A 16,147-nucleotide genomic window follows, 5' to 3' on the forward strand; every position below is an offset into this window, starting at 1 on the left:
GGTCATTCCGAATTCACATTATGGAAGACTTCTCTGTAGACCACATTCCGAGTAACATTCGTGGGTTTACTATCGGAATCGAGGATCAATATTTTGAGACTGTCCATATTCTTGACCCTTGACAATGCGACATACAGCTATCCATGTGCAAACACCGACCTCGGCAGGTACAAACCGATGTTTGTTAATGACTGGCCCTGGCTCTTGTTGATGGTCATCGCAAAAGAGATTATGAACGGGAACTGTCGTCTGGTCATTTTGAACGAGATGGTGGTCTCTGAAGGATTCATGTCATATGTAAATATATGCTGAACAATTGAAAATGCTGTGAGTTTTGGTGTTCACGTGAGCTATATGTAAATTATATGTAAAGGATGATGAAAGATTTATAGATGAGCTCTAAAAGTATCAATACTGAAACATTATTTGAATGATAGGTCTTTTACGTTAAGTAGTAATATGTCTATCAAGTAAAAAAAAAAAATTGCGCAATCGGAACTCTTTAAAAACACAAAGGTCTACAACTGACAATGTCACCACTGAGAGAGCTGAGAAATCAGTCTTTATCTTCCTTCTCCTTTTTGATGTTCTTTAAGGGCTTCATGTAGCTGGGCTTCGTAGTTGAGTTGGCAGACAATCTCATCTCGTCATCATCAATTGACGAATCAGGTGGATTCTTTTTACACTTAGACAATGTGTTCGAAGAGCCATGCAACTGAGATATTGAGAGATCATTATCTGCATCCAGCATGCCACATGACAACAATGTTGTCGGTTGTGATGATGAACTGTCAATTGTAGCCTTCTCATGAGTGATATTTTCAGATTCATTAAGTTGACTTCCCTACATAATTGTGTGAAGGAGTTCTAACATGTTAGATTTAAACATTGAGTAGTGAGATATGATGAGGAAGAGTTGTCTAAATACCTCGGTAGCAAAGTATGCAAAGTTTTCCAACATCTTTTTATCAGTGGAGAATTGGATAATACCCATACTGCTATTTCGATACCTAATATTGCTTTCTTTGATCTTTAGGTTGACAATCATTTCTTTCCCCACACAATTGCTCAATTCTTTTGGAAAAGAACCTGGGTTTTTGTCCTAAAATGGAATGGGTTGGGAAAGTGCAAAGGTTATAACACGATTGTTGAGTTCAAAAAGTGCAATGTAAGAGTCATACCCTTACTACCTTTGTCTTCAACTCCTCAACTGAGAAGCCAATCAAATCAGAAGCAAGACGATTGAAAAATATGACTGAACATATGCCTGTTGAATCAAACACCATGTAATGGAGCTTAAATCTGTGAAACAATATGAAATAGTATTTTAGTTACATTTTCATTTTTCATTGGTTAGAACATAAATAGTGTAGACGTTTGTTCAGTTTGTAGAGAGATTTAAAAATAATCTTACTTGGGCTCAATAGTCAACACATCACCCACATAGCTTTTGCATTTTAGTTTGTCATTTTCATATATAGGTTTACAATCGCATGAGCACCCATTATAGGTCCAACTGTAAGCAATCTCAATCTTTTGGATGCAAATCTTGGTTACAACTTCACACGGCTATTTTCAAAGAATGAATGTTGTCAATAAAGATTTTATGATAACTAAGATAAAAGAAAAACAACATTTGAGAAGCAAAGAAGCTAAGATTTAATGATCCTGACATAAAGCAAAAAATATACATTATAATTTATGTTTCTTAGCAAGATATATGTGAAATCTTATATGGACCAAACATATACAGAACATATAACAAAATCACCGACATATATATATATATATAATGGAGGTAGGAAACAAATAATCTGCATGGACATACATATAAATAAGAAGCATATATAAAAATATGTAGTATAGTAAAAATCATTCTTCCTTGGTTTGTCAAGAATATAAATAATATTTTGCATTTAGCTGAGAGACGTAATGTGAAATTTAGCATTAGGAGTTTATTAAACCTTGAAAAATATGGAAAAACATGAATTAGATAAGGAGAATTATATCATAATTTTATTAACTATAATGCAAAGCGAGATAATAATAATTTCCAAATTAATCAAGTAATTAATTAATTATTGAATATTGTTAAGAGACATCATGTTACCTTAGTAATTGCGGAGAGTTCGGCCACATGTATTCTTATTGGAAATGTTAACATTGACTCATTGTCTACAACTTGGTCATCTGCACTGGAAAGTTGAGAGAAACGCTGCCTACCTTCAGGTATTTCGTTAAGGCTAGCAACAACAATAATAAAAATGATTAAGATTTTTTAGTCACTACAAACATCAATAAATATTTATGAATAGTAAATATGTATTAGTGAAATATCTTTTCATGGGGCTTCACCTTTGAAGTAGGTCGTGGGCCTTTAGAATGTTAGGTTGAACAAAACTTTAGTCGCTTCAAAAACGTTGCTAATATGGCCATATGCTAATAATGTGCCAATTAGAGTGTTGGGATCATGAAATTGATTTTTGTTTAAATGAAAATATGTTTGTTATACCTTGTTAGTTGTTTAACCTTCCAAATCTGACCACCACAATAATAGGATGCTCCGATCCTTGAGGCTTGCTGTTATATGTGTTTATCGCGTAGTTACCAAACAACACCACCTTTATTGTGCTGTCATTGTAGGAAATATGTTGCAACTTTAGTCAGAATTAGAGAATGACAGTAATAGGAGGATAAAGTGATGACAATCGAGGTTGTTACTATTGATTAGAAAGAGTCAGGGTCATTGTTTTTGAAGTCCCAAACTCATTTTTGAAGTCTTTCAAATTCCCAAGTGCCCAGAGGAAGCCGATCACATCTACACATAGAATATATGGTTTTATAATTTTAATTGTAGCGAAAAATTAGACTTTGGAAAGGGAACTTAAATGAAATGTTTATATACTAATCAATAAATCCTTCATTCTTTGCAGTGCATTCAGCAATATCCTTGATGGGGATGAAGTTGAAAGACTCTTTGGGAATGGGCAAATCCAATTCTTCAAAGTATGTTGTATTGTTGAACTTAAGCCTCCAAGAATGTGAGGTCACTCTGTACTTGTCATCATTGCTAACTATTTGAAAGTTTTCACAGTGGTACACTCTACCCTCTTTAGGGTCATTCTTGTACCGCTCAATCAAGCTTTTTTGTGTTGCAAAACCTTCTATTCTTGAACCCTATTCAAATTTTGCATTGTCATTTAAGAGTGTTATTTATCTTAAATAAATAGTCAATAACGAATATTAACTCGCCTACCCATCTACAAGGAGCATTCAAATTATCCAAGGAGCATACGGTGGAGCCTTCTTATAGGAAACCCACTTCCTAAGGACTCGAGCAACAATTGACTAGGTCTTTTTACTATTATTGATATCTTTTATCATGTCCCGACGGTGCTTGCCATGTTATGATAATGGTATAATTGACACCCGCTGACAAAGCTACAACAAACACAAGTTTAATGTAGTAATGCACTAAATAACATTACATATAAATTGCGCAAAATACATGGTATATACATGGCATAAAATAAACAGACAAGCAAAGTGTCAAAGGCTTAGATTGGGAGATGGCAATAAAGGAGACCCATCACAGAATTTTGAATACTTGTCAAATCCTTGTTAACCGTTCAATTCACAGTTTTACATACTAATAATGTATGATTTTTGCATAATTATTAGTAGCTTCATGGTTATTTTATTTCAGTTTGCATGGTATCCTAAGGCTTCAATATATCAAATGTACCAAAAGGTGGTTTTTTTTCTGGAGGCTAATGGTATGAAAACCAGTTGGAATCTCTGCAGATAATCAAACTTCATAATGGGAGCAAGTAAAGTATGAATCAAAGGATCAACAGAATAGAAGAAAGCTAGCATGAAATTCTTGTGTCCTATGAGTACCATCAGCTTGCATATTTTTAACAGTAAGATTCACCTCAAGATGAAGTATTGCGGTATTGGTTTTTAAAGTCAACTAACATGAGGCTGAGACCGATCGAGAATCTCCAAATTATTCTAGTTGAGACATCGTCCTTTAAAATGCCAATATACCTAAAAATTAGTTGGTCACCGAGAAAAAGAAAAAAAGAAAGAAAACACCAGTGAATTGAATCAGAAGCAGCTGACTTTCTAATTTTCTAATCTTATGTTCTGTTTCACCCAATCTAGTTTCATTCCACATCTGTAATGCGCTTTATTGCAACTTGTATAAAATCCTAATCTATTTAATACCCTCCAAAAATTCACTGCGTTAGCAAATCCTAAAATTAGGAGTTACTTTGATCCCTTCTCTATGCATGAACACCGTCTTTAAACATTAGCATTTCAGGAAATGACTGCCTCCAGATTGGCAAAATGAAGAAAATCAGCCTTCTGGATCTTTTTTCATTTGAAGCACAAAGAAATTAGACTCATTTGATTTAAAGTTCAATCCAAATCCAGATCAAAATTCAATGCAAAACTGTTTCACATTCACACTAATAATGAATAAGATTTAATATCTTGGATGACAACCAAACCCCAGCAACCAAAATCATAATCTATAAAAATGAAATCTAGATAGATACATGTAGGAGGAGGCGGGCACAATAAATGTATTGATATCAAAGGTGATGATTGTAAATTCATAATATGCAGCCACAATGCATTATCTAATGCTTCCAGAAATTCCTCCATCAAATCCTACTAGAACGTCATGACTCACAGAAATTGAAGATAACTAATTCAATATAGGGACAGGCCAAAATGTTTCAAGATTAGATCTTCCCATTTTCCTGACAATTTCAACAATACGGATTTGCAATCATTACAGTTCAAACCATGAAGTAAATCTAGGAGAATTGATTTGGTTTGATAACATTGGAGTTTGGACTAGGCATACCCTAACATTTGAATTCCCGTTACTTTGTTCTTGACATTAGCCGAAACTGTAGCTTGTAAATATTAAACGTAGCATCCCTTAGTTCATATATGGAATTCGTACATCCAAATGGATTTTGGATGGCCCACATTTAATTTAAAATTTTCATGTACTTTCAATAGATTTTTATTTCAATAGACATCACTACTTTTAAATGATCAAAAATTCTATTAAACTTTTTAAAAAGTGTAATTCAACAACCAGAATCATAATCTGTAAAAATCAACCAATCAAAATTCAATTCAAAATGCTTTCACATTCTTATTAATAATGAATAAGATTAAATATTTTGGATGACAAGCAAATTTCAACAACCAGAATCATGATCTGTAACAATCAAATCTAAATAGATATATGTGGGAAGAGGCTGGCAGAAGAAGTGTATTCTTATCAATTCAAAATTCACAATAATAAATAAAAGGTTATGATAGAACTTCAAGTGAGGAAATGTGCATAGCAACCTGATATAAAATGAAATCAATTCAATTCATTCAACTACAAATCATCAATTCTCAAATCAGTAGTTCTAATGTAAATACAAATATAAAATAACAGCTAAAAGGTTATGAGAGAACTTGAAATAAGGGGAGAACATACCTAATGCTGATGCAAATATAAAATAACAGCTAAAAGGTTGAGAGAATTTGAAGTGAGGGGAAAATGTGCCTAATGCTGAAAGAGGTTAACAATAGTGCATTGTCAAGTAGAGGTTGTGGCATTTAAATTAAAACATGATGAAATGAATGTCTTATAACTGTTCAGTAAATGAGATAATAATTGAGCAAGTAAATCGGATGACATTATTGTGGACGTCTATCTTATGTATTTAAGGAGGAAATAATTAGCCGCAAGCATTCATCGCAATTTAACGGCTAGACAAAACACATAATGGAGGAAACTGGAGAGCCATAGTAATATATTAATTATTAGATAAAAAAATAAAATAAAATTGTACCTTCGTTTTATGCAAAACAGTTCAGTACATAAAAAAAAAAACGCTGCGTTAGCATCTAAATTAGGCCGCTATTGTGTTGCTCTACAATTCAAGGGCTGCAAAGATTCTTGAGATCCTCCTCTTTAGCATACTAGGCTAGTATTATTTTCGAAACATGTGGATAAAGATCCTTGTAGGAGTTCTTGATGGTTCCTTCTGCAACTCCGGTGGCAACTGATATATCTGCCACCAAATCAAATACATTTATAGAAACTGCACGGCCATAAGCTCAGAGTGCCCAGATAAAGATAAAGATGAAAACCGTTTATTATCTAAATGTAAAACTAATTCGATCCAAAATTTAAATCTTTTCGTAACTGCATATGAAATTCAACAGATAATTTTCATAAACAATAGAGTCCATCAATGCTTTGTACTAAATGCCTTCAGAACTAAACTTCCACTCTAAATAGAATAACAAACCCTTTAGAGGTTTCTTATCATCTGAAAGTTGAGTTATGATATATATAACAGCCGCAGCAATAGATATGGGGCTCCTCCTCGAAGATCGGAAAGCTCATTAGCATCAGTCGTGACATAGTTAAATCTACGAGCATGGAGAGGACCAAGGACGATGCTGAAAGATCCATATTTGTGGATAGGGTGCAGCTTGAAGATTTTGAGCATGGAGAAAATAGGAGTCGCGTATGAAATCTTTCACAAAGCAGGAGAGGAGCGCTTGGTTAGGGGGAGGACCAGGGACAACACTGAAAGATCCATGCATCACAAAGATGGTCGTAGTTCCCGAAAGAATTGCTTCATGGGGGAAAGACCATAGATGATGCCAGAAGAAGAGGGCCGTGGCCATAGTTCCCGAAAGAATTGCTTGGTGGGAGAAAGACTAGAGATGATGCCAGACGAAAGAAGGGTTACAGCCAGAGAGGATGGGGCGGACTGAGGATTGTCTGGGAGAGCGGATAAGAGCTGGACAACCCACGGTATAAGAATTCACATAAGCCCAACCTGCCAGACCCGTTTTGCCTGATTCGGGTAACACGAGATTTCATAATAGAAGTAGATAACTGACAACTATCATTTCCTTTTTATCTCTAAATATAAGCAATATTTTTAATTGTCTTAAATTTTTATAGCAAATTTTTTTTCCTATCAAAAGCTTATTTTAATAGATAATATATTTTTTTATCAAAATATCATTTTCTAGATAATAAATATTTTGAAAATTATACTTTTATATAGTCTATCTCCATTACACATTCTCTCTTTTTTATAATTTTTTTATTATAATAATTTTTTCTCTTTCTTATACCCTCCCCCAATGACTAAGTGTATTTTGAAAAAAAATTTCAATTTTTATACATTTATTTTTTGGTAGAAATTTTTATGTATCTACTATTTTTAATTAATTTTAACTAAATTTTTGATATATGTAATTTAATTTAAGGTTACTTATAAAAAAGAACGGAAGGAATATTTTATTATCCACTCCACCTCCTTGTACTTTTCCGTAAATTAACTACTGTACACAGAACCCATAGTCAGTAAAACTTAGTTTTTTTAAATGAAATGACAAAATGCTATTAAACATAAATATTATACAAACAGAGGTCTTAAAAGGCGTCAACAGAAATTAAACTAATAGACATTAATTAAGGTTAGATAGTAAATCAAGAGGGCAGATCTGAGATCAGCATAAATTTGAGAGTAAAACTTAGTTATTGCACATTAATTTAATTCTTTTTCATTTTGGGAATATTTCAAAAAATGACACTTGAATTTCAAAAAGTTCAAGAAGTCACTTAAATTTGAAAAATTTTAAATTAGTTATATAGATCTTATATTAATGAGTGAAGATAATATTAATTAATATTCTAGACTAGATAATCCAAAGAAAACAAAACAGAGTTTGTATTTTTCCCTGCAAAGACCTTTCTTTCGTAACAAGAATAATGGCCAGATCAAAAAAAGAAAAAAGAAAAAGAAAAAAGAAATGAGAGGTCCACGTTTCAATCGCTTTTGAAAAACTATGCCTGGACCCTGGTCTGTTTGTTTGTATGTTTTGAATGTATACACTTTGACCCTGCTCTGTTTTGCGTCCACGTGCTTTTTCGTCTTTTGAACCTTTATTTTAATGCAAAATAATTTTTAATGTAAGACCCAACTAATTAATTTGAGTAGATTAAAAATATTAATTAAATTAAATAATAAGATATATATTTTTTTAAAATACTCTAAACATCTTCCTAATTTCCTCCGTACATCTCCTACTTGATTATGTTAGAAAATATTAGTAAAGTTAATTTGAAAAAATTTAAAAAACGTATGAAGTAAGTTTTATATATAAGATCAATATCAACTCCATCATAACTGGAGGAGTATTATTTGAATCAAAGTCATGGATAATGATTAATAATTTTAATAACTTATCTTATTATTTTAAAAATAATATTTTGTTTTTTTTTCCTTTTAGGTTGTACCATTTAAGGCTCTCTTTTTAAGATTTTGGTTAGCAATGACAGAACTGGGTTAATTCCTCTTGTAACGGGTGATGCCTGAACGGTTTTTTCGTTTATTAATATGAATAAATATCTTTTTCGGCCAAAAAACGTAATTACCATTTAGGTTTGATTCAATGATTCTAAATTTTTTAAATGAATTTTAAAGTTAGTCACCCTGACTCTGCTTCTGGTTGGTGAATTCATGGAAGAAAGGACATCAATTAGTGGATACGGAAACAATCTGATTAATTTGGTGCTGCTAATTAAGGACGTCCCTCGTTAGCTGCTTTCTATTTTGACATCTAAATATTGTACCCGCATCAGAAGACATTCGGTTCTTTTAATGAAGTAAGTTACAGATTAAATATTCTTCTTATCCTTAAAAACATGACCTAATTATTGAATTAATCTTAATTTTAAATATAAACTTATTTATCATATTTATCAATTTTTTAAAAATGATTATCGCGTTTTAAAAAGAAACATATCATACTTTTTGTTCTAAATATGAAACTCGTTTTGTAATAACGAGTTTCATATTTAGGATAGAAAAAATATTTCTTATAATTAACTAACTTATTTAATTCTTTTAATATAATTAAATTAGTTAAATAGTTGTTATATTAAGAATCAGAAGAATAATAATTAATCAATTAACTAACTTTGGCATTTTCAATTGGGGGTGGAAGAGGATAACCAAAATAAAATGTCACATTAGAATATTTATTTCGATTCAAAAGATGAACTGGGGTTTGGAATCTTAATTACATCATGACGTACGCATTGACTGCTATTTATGAAGATGGGCCCGCCACACTAGACCCGCTAACCCAATGCAACAGACTATGTTTTATCTTGTTCGGTTAACTACTAATAAAAAAATTACTAAATTACTTAATTATATAACATATGAATCATCAGAATAGTTGAGACAATCACCAGAATTATATGTCACATAATTTTTTTAAGATACTTATATGTATCATTAGATTATATATCAGTTTATAAATCAGTCCAATTAGTTTAAAAAAAACAATAAATATAAATGTTTTGAAGTAATTTATTTTTTTGTCAATTATTCTTTTGGTTCAAGTTCAACTAAAAAAAAGTTTTGGTTCAAAAAAATATTTGGATCTTATGCAACGTAATAATGCCCATGAATTCCCGAAGATGAATTTGAAAAACATCATTTGAAAGTTATGAATAGCTTACTTTTCATAAAATAAGGTAACTAGTTTCAGTAGTTCTCTTATACTAAATTAAAGAGAAATTATCTTTATTTTAAGAATATGCCCAAAACTTCTTTTGAAATCAGAAGTTATCTCATGCATGCACATTGATTTTAAAATTTAAATTTTATCCACCTGTCCATAATAACCATGGACCAAAAAACCGGGGGGGCCGATTCAGACCAAAAATTTATGAACTAACCAGTTGTACGGTTTGATTCATCTCCTGAGCCGGGGGAAGACCAACCCAGTATAACTTGCCTTGAACCAAAGAAAACCCGATGAAAACCGTGGTAACTTGCTGGTTTGGCTGGTTATTTTGTGTTGCTTATATTTTTCCCCAAAAAAGAAAGGAGAGGAGGAGGACGGAGGAAGGGAGTTAGATCTGAAGGACGAAGGAGACCAAGGCAAGGAGGAGGGGAAAAAGACAGTTATTGTTGCTCCACCATATTTATTCCTTCATCGTTGTTCTCTTTTGCTCAGAGCCAACCAGATCTACGTAGGGAGAAATCATAGAAGCTATCAGAATGGGTCACACGCATAAATGAAGACGAAGAGGGACACTGCTGGATTCTGGAAACCGAAAAGTTAAGGCAAGAAGAAAAGCCTATCATTGTGGCCTTCAGCCTCTAAGCTAAACACTTAACCTATAAAGTAAGGGAGAGAGTAAAAAACAAGAAAAGAAATAGAAAACATAAGAGTGGATCACGTGACACATGAAGGAGTTAAAAAAAAAAAAACAGAGAGAAATGAAAAGAAGAAAGAATTTATATATATAGAGAATGTGGAGACAGTTTAAGTAAGATTAAATTGTTTCCATATGTAAATATGAATATTTATATATTTTAATTAAATTATATTATTTTAATAATTACTGGATTGACTTCAGTCTAACTTTTAACTGGTTTAATGTCTGGTCTAATTTTTTGTACCTTATTAATAACATGTAACTCATTTAATATAACGCAACTTTTCAGGCAAAACTACCATTCCTAACAAAAATATCATTTAGTAATCTTTTAAAACAAATATATTAGGTAGCCAACATTTTTACAAAAAATCAATCTTTTTTAAGTTCAAAATTTTTAAGCATGTTTACTTAAACTTCGTTATTTAATTATCTTTTGAACAAATTAAATATATTTTTAATAATCTTATTCATCATCAATATTATCATTTTGAACGCACTGACTTTGTGCACGTTGAAAAGTCTACCCCATCGTACGCTTTGGCTTTCTTCAAACAGTGTAAGAATAGAAAGGATATCTAAGAACATGTGGCTCTCATATCCTCGGAATAAATAAATGCAGAGTTTATTTAGTTGAACCATTTGGAGTTCCATTTCTCATATTCTCACACCAAAACCCTCAGGATATGCAGATCCGCCGTGAAGAACTGATGGCCGATCTATCACATGAAGTGGAAAATGCAGGTTTCTGTCCACGTCCCTGATTTATGTTCTTTCTTCCTGTTTCATATTTAATTTGTGTCTTTCTGGGCCTTTCGTCACATTACATTACAGCTTCATGATTCATGAGCGCTATACTTTCTAATTTTGTTTTTTAATTCTTAGAAATATTAAGTTCTATTATTTAAGAAAATGAAACTGTGGTGAGCACAAACTCAAAACAGAGCCTAATCTAAAAGATTAGTTTGTCGGGAGGGAGAATCCTTTCTGTTAGTCATGGGTTTCTCTCTGGATAATAGACGTTGTAATTGCAATTGGTCTGTAACTTTTAATTAGTATTTACAAGTTTACAACTCAATTTCAAAACACTAGTCTATTAGAAAAAAAATGTTTATAAACTGCACAACACTTGTAAGGCTACCTAATGCGGACTTATTACAATAACTCAGTTTCAAAAACATGGTGACTCTAGTGTTGATTCACCAAACGCCTTTTAAATTCTTATATTATTTATTTATATTTGTTGTGGCGTGTGCCTGTTATCTGTTTCCGTTCTATGTTACCATATGATAATCTGCAAAAGAAATTGGGTTTTTGTGTTATGTAGTGTCAGGATACCATCCTTCTCCACTCTTGGCTCCACATGCCATCTCTCTGTTTTCAAATTCTAATATAAGAATGAGAGAATATCACTACAAAAAAACACTGATTTACTGACGGAATTACCCACGGAAGCCAAAATTACTGACAGAATTGCTGATGGAGTTGCGACGGACAAGAATTACAGACGGAATGCATTCTGTCAAAAAATTTTCAGTCACTAAATCAATTTGCGACGAAATTGCCAATTCCGTCGGTAATTTCTGACGGAATTTCTGTCGAAAAATACCGACGGAATTTGGACGGGTTTCTCCGTCACAAAATTTGTGACGGAATATTCCGTGACTGATCAGCCACGGAATTTGCCACGGAATATTCCGTGGCTAATCAGCCATGAAATTTTGGACAGAATATTCCGTGGCTGATCAGCCATGAATTTACCATGGAATATTCCGTCACAACTTCCGTGGCAAAATTGCTTTTCGTCAAATTTTTTTTTATTTTGTGCTATTTTAATTTGATCAATTGTTTTTTAAGAGGGAATGAAAGACAATTGAATTTGTCAAAAAATCAAACATGCTATAATTATATATATATATATATATATATATATAGTCTTTCACACATCCAAGATTCTTCAAATGTCAAATGTCAAGTGTCAAGTGTAAAGTAAAAGCTAGAAATAATAATAACAACTATCAACTATCATTTCCTAAATTTATATTGCTGCTAGAGGGCTCAGATAGTCTGATTCCCTTTCCTTCCAATGCAGATATGATTTTGTTATAATTTTCTCTCATCTCTTGATGCTCCTATTTAATTTGCTGATTCTCCTGTGTAAGCTCCATTATCCTCATGCGCAATTTAGTTTCAACATTGGCATTCATACTTGTGTTGTTAATGGAAGGAGAAGATGTCTGGGTACAAATATCATCATCAACCTCAGAACCAAATCCATAGATGCGGCCCTTCTTGTTCTTGCCATCTATAACATCTAACCATATGTTAAATTCTTCCTGATTAGATTGCACGCTTGGAGAGCCTCTTTCAGAACTTAGTTCTGCCTTTCTTCTCATGAACTCATCCTATAAAACAAAAAGACAACAAGAGTATATGATAAGTGCATGTTATGGAAGGTAAGATTCTTCTCAACTTAATCCCAACAACAACCAGATCAAGTCAAGTCCAAAGATAAAATTGCACTAAGGATAAAAAAAGATACCATAATTCATTAATTTCCAGCATATGATGACATATTCACCAATTCTATCCCCAAAAAAAAAACACGGTATAGGAAGTTCCTATAAGTAATTGGGTGTGAGGGCCAAATGAATGGACAGTGGGAAGAGAATTGAACATGGAAGTTTTGAAACGAAAGGAAAGATATTGTACCTTCATTAAATGATTTTTTAGAAAACTGAAAATAAAAAATCCTAAAGACTATATTTAAAATCCAGAAGAACTATTTAATAGTATTGAAAAAAGAACACCGTATCAAACTTCAAGACTCTCTTCACTCAAAGCTTGGGTTTTCTCAAGCTTAGAACTTATTCTTTAAGGCTATATCCACCAAACATTTGATATAAAGATAGAATATGCATTTATATATATAAAAAATAATAGAATATGCATATATATATATATATAAAATACATTGCGTGAGTTTGACACACTGCTCCCGACGTTATTGGACATTAATATATAGTTAATATATAGGTACCACTTTTGCATTTCCTCTTTTTCTATGTAACCATTACCCCAATATCGGTGCCTTTGCAACACAATATCCAAGAGTCAATACACAAAGTAAAAACACTTCATTTTTTTTTTTTACTTGGTTAAAGAAGTCAAGTTTTTGGCAATATACTTATTAGAGAGGTTTAGGTATAGAACTATAAATATAAACCTATATGGTCTATCCCGCGTGGTAGAATATTGCCTAATGATCAGAAGTGGATCGGGGAAATATATATATATATATATATATTCCAACTGAGATCGATGTGTTCAACTTATACTAGGGATAATATTTTTTAAAAAAAATTTTAAGAAATGACCTACTCAGTGACTTATATACATAGAATCATAAATACTTTTCTCAAGAAAAAAACAACTCGTCAAAGAGATGCAGGGATATATATAATGAGTTACCTCACATTCCATGCAAAATATATGCCTATATTCAACTTTTATTAATATACGAAACCGTAATAAATAGAAAATTAGCCTGTAGTGTCACAGTCCAAAACAAGGGGACTTTTAAAAGGCAAATAATACTATGTGGATTTTATAAATGTATCTGATATGAAAGAAACTACTTTTTGGTTTTATGTGAAAAAAATAGTGGAAGTGACATGTAACGTTGTCAAAAAGAGCATAGTAAGAAGGCAATAATAGTCTTCCAGGTCGGGGAAAAAAAAACAATATGACAATAACCTTAGTTTTAAGAGTGGAAGATCCAAGTGAGAGTCAAACCGAAGATAATATAATTTTGGGGTCAGATTTAACATTTCATTGTGAAACTTAGTCAGGCCTTGATTTTTTATGTTTAACATTCAATAAGGCTCACACTACAACTAGTTAGGCCGTCAGCACAATTTCAATGATCCAATAATATGTCAAATATTAGAAACATATACTCACATGAGCTAATTCCGCTTGCTGGTCTGCAAATTTTCCAGTTTTGTCATTTAAATGTGTCCTCTTGAACAATTCAAACATAGAAGGGTCTCTTCCTAACTCCAAAGCCTGCAATTATTTACGAAGATGTATTATACATACATTAAACAAATAACAATTTAATTTGAAGATAAATTCTTACCAGTCTCCTCTTATGCTTAGTATTAGGAATACTTCCACCTTTGTGTTGAGTGACTCCTGTAGTTGAAGCTCGATTAGCCTTAGCAATCTCACACTTAGCCTTATAATCTTCTGATGCCCATATTCTCTCTAGCTTGGTCATCACTTGACGTGAAATCCACTTAACCCTAATTTGTTTTTGATATAAGTCTTGCCTAACAGTGTGCATTGTATTTCTTAAAATTTCTGCACACTTTGCATTCCAAATTTTCTTAATAGCATGAACATATTGTGGACACCATTTATATTTTCGCTGCATAAATGAGAAACAAAAGAAAAATATAAATTAAACATGTTGAGAGGAAAAATTTGAAGACATAAAACAAATACAATTACAGATAAGATTTACCGCCCATTCATCAAACCACATTTTCTTATATTCAGGTCGTGTCGCTTTCCAGCTGGAACATGGATGGTCAAATTTCTCTTGAATAACATGAAGAATATTTCGCACAGTAGCAACAGCAGGATTAAACCTAATAACAATTTTATACAAAATATCATTATAAATGTTGTTAGAATGACATTAATAAAATAAATGAAGATGTGAAATAATATAAACTTAATGGTGACTTACGTTTTCTTCTCAGGATATATATATTCCAACTGAGATCAATGTGTTCAACTTATACTAGGGATAATTCGTTAAATATATGTTTTTTATGTTATAGTAGAACTTTCTAATTGTATTATTTGTAAACAGTTGTTAATATTAATTTTCTAAATTATGATCTATCAAATACCAGTTTAATTATTTTTTAGTATCCTTTGAAATGATTTGATATTTTTTAGTTTAAAAATGTCCATCTATTTTTAAAAATAGATAATATATTTATATATAATATACTATTGACAATATCTAATTACATGAAGTTGTGGAGTAAAAAAGAAGAATAATGTTGTCATGAATAAATTACAAAAGATGATGCTTAGGATTCATACATCTCTCACATTTTAACAAGGATTGCTATAAATTACTATCATGTACAATCAAATCATCAAGCATTTTGTTTGATTAACAAGACTTATAATTTTTTAATCAAAATTGTTGAGTCTAAATTCTCAAACTATATGTTAAATATTTGGTAGGAGAATTTTGTTTTTCTTTACAGTTTTATGAAACTAAATACTAATAAGTTAGCAATATTGTTATACATGATTCCATGTAAATATTTGCTTTGCACCCATCATATTCTTCATATGATATTATCTCAAGATTAGTAAATTAAAATTCAATTTTGTCTCTAACATTTATTCTTCTATATTATGATCAATAATATTCAGTTAATTTGAAATAGTCACAATCAACCAATAACTCAAAAAGTAATTTTTACTTTTTCATACTTAAGGCAATCAAATGCATAGATTGAATTATTATGATTCACCCACACTTCTAGAATTTCACTATGTTCCTTTACGAAATTTTTATTTGTTTTTTTCTTACATAATGTAGTCTTTCACCTCACAAAAAATAGAATCACTGCATTTTATTATAAGAATAAAGATATAAAATTTTGGAGAAAAGAAATTCACTTTTCTGACGGAATTAGCCACGGACAACATTCCGTCAATAATTTCCATTGAAAATCCGTCCAAACTTCCGTGAGTAAATTTAGCGACGGAATTTGCCACGGAATTGCGATGGAAATTACCGACAGAATTTTTTCATGGCTAATTCCATCG

The 16,147-nt window shown here is 31.7% G+C and overlaps 2 long non-coding RNA genes across 2 annotated transcripts; both read right to left on the reverse strand.

Annotated features, from left to right (window-relative positions):
* Window positions 1–12,596: 12,596 nt before the first annotated feature.
* LOC114754288 (uncharacterized) lies at window positions 12,597–14,498 on the reverse strand. The gene is made up of 3 exons (XR_003741145.1): window positions 14,427–14,498; window positions 14,249–14,353; window positions 12,597–12,690 (listed from the first exon to the last, which is right to left on the reverse strand). It is a non-coding gene; the product is annotated as an uncharacterized LOC114754288 (long non-coding RNA).
* A 94-nt stretch (window positions 14,499–14,592) lies between these two features.
* Window positions 14,593–15,054, reverse strand: LOC114754289 (uncharacterized). Its single transcript, XR_003741146.1, has 3 exons — window positions 15,042–15,054; window positions 14,814–14,940; window positions 14,593–14,657 (listed from the first exon to the last, which is right to left on the reverse strand). It is a non-coding gene; the product is annotated as an uncharacterized LOC114754289 (long non-coding RNA).
* Window positions 15,055–16,147: the final 1,093 nt, after the last annotated feature.

This window comes from Neltuma alba, unplaced genomic scaffold, assembly GCF_004799145.2.
Source record: "Neltuma alba isolate B1F8T4 unplaced genomic scaffold, ASM479914v2 tig00010128_pilon, whole genome shotgun sequence".
In the NCBI taxonomy this organism is placed as follows: domain Eukaryota; kingdom Viridiplantae; phylum Streptophyta; class Magnoliopsida; order Fabales; family Fabaceae; genus Neltuma; species Neltuma alba.